This window comes from Aplysia californica, unplaced genomic scaffold (assembly GCF_000002075.1).
Source record: "Aplysia californica isolate F4 #8 unplaced genomic scaffold, AplCal3.0 scaffold00137, whole genome shotgun sequence".
Taxonomy (NCBI): Eukaryota; Metazoa; Mollusca; class Gastropoda; order Aplysiida; family Aplysiidae; genus Aplysia; species Aplysia californica.
In genome coordinates this window covers 1,005,383-1,011,953 of record NW_004797407.1, presented here as the reverse complement: position 1 = coordinate 1,011,953, position 6,571 = coordinate 1,005,383, and the positions used below count along the sequence as shown (strand labels likewise).

General features: G+C 38.8%; 1 protein-coding gene and 1 long non-coding RNA gene across 3 annotated transcripts in view; one reads left to right on the top strand and one right to left on the bottom strand.

Moving 5' to 3' along the window:
- LOC101849609 overlaps positions 1-6,571 on the top strand; it is a gene marked incomplete in the record, with an annotated part of 41,365 nt that overhangs the window by 31,136 nt on the left and 3,658 nt on the right.
- On the bottom strand, positions 2,273-5,704 carry LOC101849203. The gene is made up of 3 exons (XR_220386.3): positions 5,562-5,704; positions 4,261-4,403; positions 2,273-2,567 (listed from the first exon to the last, which is right to left on the bottom strand). It is a non-coding gene; the product is annotated as an uncharacterized LOC101849203 (long non-coding RNA).

The window sequence follows — 6,571 nt, the reverse complement described above, 5'->3', positions numbered from 1 at the left end:
CGTAGCCATTCGTTATGTCAATCTATTTTAAGGAAAAAAGCAATTCGAGAAAATTTTGAGTTAGACGGTTAGAATTCTCTGCCGACGATATTCAGAGGCAAAAGAAACGTGAAATTTTCATCGTCGTTAAATCGCTAGCAAACGTTTCAGTTGGCGAGTACTGTTTACGAGCTCCAATAAAGCTTGGTCTGAACAGAAAGTTTTAGTCTGAATTTGTTCTGTTGGCCTCATTCGAAAAATACAATGCGCTGATTGGTTGCTTATGCAACAAACAACTAAACAACTAACACAGCAGTCCCTGGAGCAGACCAACTTCATTCTTTTTTGTCTCATCCATCCCGTTCACCTGACATTAACCCCATAGAGCACTTTTGGGACACTTGGATACAGATCTCAGGCCGGCAAACACACGCCCCCGAGAACTCTTTTGGTTCAAGAAGAAGAACGGTAATAGCAACCAATGGAGGCCATACACGGTACCAACTTTCTTTCCCAAGATCAAGATCGCAGAAATATGATAGTATTGGACAAACTAGAATTTCATTTAGACATGACAAACCCCTTGTTGAGTTTATTGTGTTTTCTAGTTTTCTACACTGTACATGCTTAATTATTCGTGTTTCTTTTGTCTCCGAGGATTAAGATCATAAATTTATATAGGTTTGGATAGTGTTCAGCCGTGCAAAAAAGCCCATGTAATGCTAGCATCTGTGGTAAATGTTCGTCTTTACAACAAGGCTTGATAAAAACTGTTAGATTGTATCCAACACTGAGAGTGTAACGACTGACCACACAAGTTGCTCAAAACAGTAGCAAGACAAAGCAATAAAGATGCTTCAAGCTTTTCAGAACCCATTTAGGTTCTTTTTAGTTTTAGTTGAGGTTTTACGGCGCTTGCAAGTGCATAAGGTCATATGAGCGCCAAGGGGTCGATGTCAACAGAGAAGTCTTTACAGGGAATCAGGCTTACTCTGCTCACCTCTCTAGCTTCAACAGCACAAAGTCTGCTTACGCTTCAACTATCAAGGCACCCGGGAAATAACGGGTCACAAGAGTGTGACAAACATACAAAAGAAGTAGAGCAAAAATGACGATAGTAAGGACTAGCAAAGAAAAAGCAGCAGTACCCTGTTGCAGTCCAGACACAGTTATATTATAAGCATGACTTTGTTGAATGAGCCCATTTACAATTTTACTGTAAATAAGAACAAGTTAATGCCCCCCCCCCCCTTTTGGGAACAGTAAAAGACATTTCAGTCAGTGGCACCACCCATGCTGCTTGCCAATGAAAGTTTGGACAACGGTACACACCATTTCCCTTGAACAAGGTGAAAGGTGTCATCAATTTCTGTGGGAGTTACCTTCTTTATTTTCTTTTTTATTTATACCAACGATAAACTGGTTGAAAACCGTCTCCAACACTAGCTTTTTACTTTTAAAAATGTATGACAAAAAATTCGGATAAATCGCTACCTCAGAATTACAAAGTTCTGTTTGACATTTTTGGCCGTTTTGAAGTACTCATACCATGAGATCAAAAACCAAATATTCTATCTGCTCTGTCAAAATAATAAGAATATTCGGAGTCGTTATCAAGATATTAAATAGGACTGCATTAAAAAAAAGCTTGACATGATGTGAAAAATACAAATGCTATTTACTATTATTATTACCTTGATGTGAAACTCAAGATGTTTGAGGCCAAATTTCTCAAAACTAGGAACTGAGCAGATAGAACTTTGTGATTTTGAGGTAGCGAAATGTTTCCAAAATTGACTGAAAATGAATGACAACCATACTCATGAAGCCAGAGACTTTAAATCTGTCCTGCTCCGCTCCCCACACGCCCCAAAGGTCAAAATGTTCTTTTCACCAATGCCTGAGAAACACACTTTGACTTTTCACTTGTTTTTAGAGGTCACGGATTAAACTGAAGTCTCTAAACCATAAGAAAATGGATTTCATTCTACTTCAACCATACTCTTTAATGTGCAATATTTCTTTTTATCTGTTTACCATTTCTTTTTGCTCTCTGTCCCTTTTCCTTCATCTCACTCAGTGCACCCTGTTGTATTTCTGCTTTACCATGGAATGCACCATTTGACAGGCAAGGGGGGTTGGGTGCCTTGTGCATTGACTATTGTGAGACTGGTGATTTGCTCTTTATTTGGGTGTAATGGCTTTGACCATGGTATGCACGATTCGATGGAAAATTTTCACGAAGGATGAAGTGCAGCAGCCATGACAATGAACAGTCTAGGAGTATATATGTCTTGTGTTTCAAATCAATGGCTTTTTATTATTTAAACATATGACTGTATAGAAGCTATTTTCAACACAAAAGAATAATCCAGACTTGTCATGGACAGGGAGACAAACACATTTTAATAGTCATATCACAGAGCAATTCTAACTGGTTACTGGTTATCTATACAGATGGTCATCAGGGTCTGCCTGTAGGATCACCTGTTCTTCCACAAAGTCAAGATTGGGGTCATCGTGTGTCCAGCAGTTGTTGTCACAGGTGTAGACCAAGACCGTCCCGAACTCAATGGGGGACAGAGAACCTGAGAAGGGAGGAGGGGTGTAGAGTAGATAGATAATTTACCCATAGTGCAGACTTTATTTGATACAAAGCATTAAAAACAAAACTCATCTTAAATGAAGGAATTCAAATCTAGGATTTTTTCCTCCCTTTTGTATTCTGTGTATCGTAACTTCCCTTCACATGATTCAAATTTTTTTTAGAAAAATCATGTTAATTAATGAAAAAATTTTTAAGGCTGTTTCATCATCATTCCTCTCAACCTACTCTCCATGTTTTCTTTCTTTTTTTTTTTTTTTGGCTCACAGTAGTAAGCGTTTTACTGCACTTCACTTGCAACACAATAAGGTCATACAGAGTCCACGAATCTCGAACAGGAAAATGACAAATTCTCGGGTCTCTCGAACATAATGCTCGGTCCTGTTTCAGTCCCTATGTTTTCCAAGTATTGATTTCACGGAGTTCCCGAACACTCGGAACACACAATACTCGAACCTCGAACAAATCTCCTTCGCATTCTCAACTAAAGACCTGGCTTTACAGCCTTTCCGGCCGCGGGTAGGTGTTTCTTTGTTATTTTTACAGCCAAAACGTGGTCCTTGTCTCACGACGAGAGGCTGGAGGAAGGGGGATGTGGAAGGGGGGTTGGGGAGTGATGCTGACCGCACCGCATGTCTGGCTCGCCATGCATTCAATCATGCTGTGGGACGCGCGCAGTGCAGATAGCAAGAAGCATGTGCACACTGCACACTTGAGATTTTAATGCTTTCTACTTTCATTCATCTTCTTGCTTTCACACGGTCAACACGTTCATCAAGGGAGCTAACCACGGTAATTGTTTTATGTTGTTGGTTGTTTTTTTTGCCTCCCTTGACTTCCTCTCTATTTCTTTGTATTTGGGGCTTTCACGGACATGACGAAGAACGGAAATTTCTAACACTATTTCCAATCCCTGACGAACTCAAGTTACCCGAGTTGGACTGTAAGTAAGTCAAATAAGTGCAGAGGGTTAGAGGTGCTACAAGAGAGTAGTAAACACAAAAAAAGGAGGAGAGATACAAAGGATAGATAGATGATTGGAAAAAAGTAGCAAACCACACCAGAGTACCCGCCAACAACCCACTTCATAGTACACTAGTCCACCACTGTCAAAACAGGCAACACAACTCACACTCAGTCAATATGCTAAGACCTCCCTAGTGGGGATATATGTGAGACAGCGTGGTGGAATCAGGCTCTCGTCAAAATAATCAAAATGAAGAAACTGGCACTTTTCCACAGGTTTGTGTATTTTTATAAATTTTTTGTTTTTTGGCTCAACACCTTTCATGTCCATTTAAGAACTCATTTCTGTTTGGATTTTTCTGAAAAATGTTGATTAAAGGCAAAAACAATGAACATTTTCAGTTACCACGGACTCTTAAGCTAAGGAAATAACTAATCTTTGGCGGCCATTTTCTCATTAATTTTACCTCTGAAAAGAGGTGACCCCCAACTCCTTCATTCGCAAATACCTCGACTTGTATTCAAGATAGATGGATATTTTTTTTTCATCCAAAAAAAGACTGGTGAACAAGCTTTATGTTGATACCAATAACTCTACATGCCCAAAAATTGACGAGAGCCTGATTCCACCACGCTGCCTCACATATTCTTCTGTAAGATGTACTTGTACTATGCCCCGAATTAAACATTTTTTTTTTTACAGTCCTCACCATCTTCCAGCTTCAAGGCACAAACCAGCGGAGGTAGAAGTTGCAGCTCAAATGACCTCTGACCTCCACACTGAGCACAAGACTGGACTACGTTCTGAGCCTCCAGGGTTCGGATCAACAAAGGCTGGCCTCCACGTTCATACCTGGAACAAGTATATGTTACCAGTGATAGCGACAGTTTCAGAATTAATGCAAATGTCACTGAACTTTCATTGAGCATTGGTTAGAATTTTATGTCTTCATATTTTAAAAGCTCATTTTGGTGCTTCTTTTCTTTAAAAGACGCAACCATTTCAAAGACCCTTGTACAATTTTTTAAAAACTTTAACACAACCTGTCTGCAGAGTTGAATTTAACAACATCAAAGTTCTGATTTAAATAAATTGAAATTATTTGAGTTATTTGACTTTTAGTCAGTGGCAGAATTTTTAGGCAGTTGTCCTGTATACCACTGTCAATACAAACAAGGCGATTTGACAGGAAGGATTTCAAGACTAACATCTGTTTCTAATAAGATTGGGTTAGTGCTTGAAAGTTATGGAGAAAAAGTGTAAACAATTGGGTTAGAGTTTGAATGTTATGGGGGTTAAGCATAAATGATAAGGTTAGGATTAGAATGTGATGGGCAGTATGATTTTAGTAGAGCTTATACAGCGCTCGCAACTACATAAGGTCATATGAACGCCAAGGGGTGGATGTCAACTGAGAAGTCCATACAGGGAATCAGGCTTACTCTGCTCACCTCTCTAGCTTCAACAGCACAAAGTCTGCTTCGACTATCAAGGCACCCCATAAATAGCAGCAGGTCACAAGAGAGTGACAAACATACAAAAGAAGTAGAGGGAAAATGACGATAGTAAGGATAAGGAAAGAAAAAGCAGCAGTTCCCCGCATGCAGTTCAGGCACAGTAATGAGCATGACATTGATGAATCGGCTCATTTACAGTTCTACTGTGCATAAGAACATGTTTATATCCCCCTTTTGGGAATGGCCTAAAGACACTTCTGTCAGTAGCATCGTCCCGGGGGTAACAAAAAGGATAAGGTTAGGGGTGAGAAAGAATGTCATAAGTGTTAAGCATAAAAACAAAACATCTGTAGGGGCGTGTTGGATGAGGAAAATAAAAAATCTGGAAAAACTATCCAAGATAAAACCCCATTCTTTTGCAGATCTGACAAACTTGACTAACACATTTCACAGTGACCACAAACAACTGACACACTGACTACACATGAATTTCACAGTGACTACACACACACGATCGACACAGTGACTACACAGACTGACTACCTACACTCACCTGACACACTGTTTGGGACAGCGCTGCAGTCTCTTTAAGAACTTGTGAAAGATTTTGTCTCCATGCTTCAGCTCGCTTTTCTCATACGCCTCCTTCCCTGCCCCCTTGCCAGACCGCTTACTACTTCAATGAGAAGAACACAGAAAAACACTAAACATTGACTTCTGTAGGAATGAAACCAAATAAAAATGCTTTGACTTTTAGAAAATACCATAGAAAAATGCTTGAACTTTGTAGTAATCTCACCGAAAATGCTTTGACTGTTAATGACCACAGGAAAATCCTTTGAATTTCTAGTCACAAAATAAAAATTTGAAAATGATTTTTTAAAGAATAACACTACAATAAAAGTTTTGTCTTTTTCTTAATTAAAAAAACACCCACACAAAGTTTGATTATAAACAGTCAAAACTATTTTTGTGTCTGCTCTTGAGAAAGTACAAAACCTTTTCCTTGTGCTATTTCTGAACCATCAAAGCATAATTTTGTGCGTTCTTAAAAAGTCAAAGCACTTTAATTTTAATATTCTTTAAAGATGAAGCATTGGGGTTTTGGTGTTATTCCTTAATTTAAGAATAGCACCAAAAAAAAATATATATAATTTGAAAATTTGACAGTTTATGACCACTAGGAAATTACTTTGATGTTTACTAACCAAAAAAAACAACAATATTTAAAATAAAAATGAAATCAACAAAAAAAAACACTTTACCTTTTTAAGCAGTGACCTAAAAAAGGATTTCACTTTTAGGAATAAAACCAACCCCCCCCCCCCCCAAACACTGGGACTTTTTATACCGTTGCACCCACAGACTTCTAGTTATGACCCTAACCCCCCTCCTTCTACACACACACAGACAAGTTGCACCTCCCTCTATACCATCAGGGAAAGAGTCAAGTCTTGCATTTGCCTACATAAACTATGATAAACCAGGTCAGAATGCATACACACACACACAAAATCTTGCACGTTAGACTTGAGTTATAAGCTGGTCTACCCTCACATTCAC